Source organism: Rhagoletis pomonella, unplaced genomic scaffold, assembly GCF_013731165.1.
Source record: "Rhagoletis pomonella isolate Grant_MI unplaced genomic scaffold, Rhpom_1.0 Rhpom_scaffold_00003, whole genome shotgun sequence".
NCBI classification, from domain to species: domain Eukaryota; kingdom Metazoa; phylum Arthropoda; class Insecta; order Diptera; family Tephritidae; genus Rhagoletis; species Rhagoletis pomonella.
Window position 1 is genome coordinate 54,272,617 of NW_023458557.1, and position 1,105 is coordinate 54,273,721.

Genomic DNA, 1,105 nt, shown 5'->3' on the forward strand with positions numbered 1-1,105 from the left:
ATTAAAAGTAGTATTTATTAACAATAATGAAATTTACAATATTTAAAGAGAACTATGAAATTATAGTTGAATGCTTACGCATGTATGTATGAATGAGTATAATACAAGAAACTTTAATGTTTGAATGTGACTTTGAATAACAATCGTCTGTATGTAGAAAAGGCGAATGATAATAGACGGAAAGTATGAATAATTTTAAATCACAAATTGATCGCAAGAATTAATATTTAACAATATTAGAAGATTCACGAAGCGAATGATTTTATGAAAATGGAAAGTAAATTAAAATGTACAAGCACGTAAATTACTAAAAAGATAATGCGAATGAATTTATAGATGAGTAGAGGTCCTGATGAGCGGAGATCCCTCGGTGGATGACACGATGTGCTGCTATCCGGCTGGACGTCAGTGGAAAAAAGAAGGAAGAATGACAAGGTGGCGGTTGCATTTATAGGCAACACTGGAAGTGGCCCAATGTGCCAATAAGCAACCCTGGGAAGCAATTCCCGTGCATTTGTCGAACTTCCAACTAGAGCAGGGATGCTTGTAGTGTGGAATTCGAACAGGGATGCATGAACGCAAGTCCTGCAAGAAATTTCAAGCGAACGCAAGTCGTTATGAGCGCAAGTCATTTTGAAAATTTAAGTGAGCGCAAGTCACTTAAACAATATACATAAAAGCGAATTTCTTGTAGAATAAAATGCGCAAAACCTTTTGCAAACAAAATAAAAAAAATAAATACTATATTTTATCAATTACACCTGTTATACGCATAAAACCGCAAAATACGTCGGAAAAAAATTCGTTAAAAATTAAAGCGATTTTTTATCCGCTTAAAACTTTCACTTGTTTCACTAAAATTACATACATAAACAATCTATCTGCGTACCCAAAACTTTTTAAAAATTTAGATTAAAAAGTAGAAAATTTAGATGAAAATTAGTTAAATTTTTCTACGTTCTGTATAAATTTTGAAAGTTTGACTTATGTGGTTTCGGTTAAAGCATGAACCATATTTTTATAAAAAAATAACAAAAAAATTTTTACTTGAAAAACATCAAGAATGATAGAAAAGAAGATTGCGCCTTCGACGAACCGCTATCTT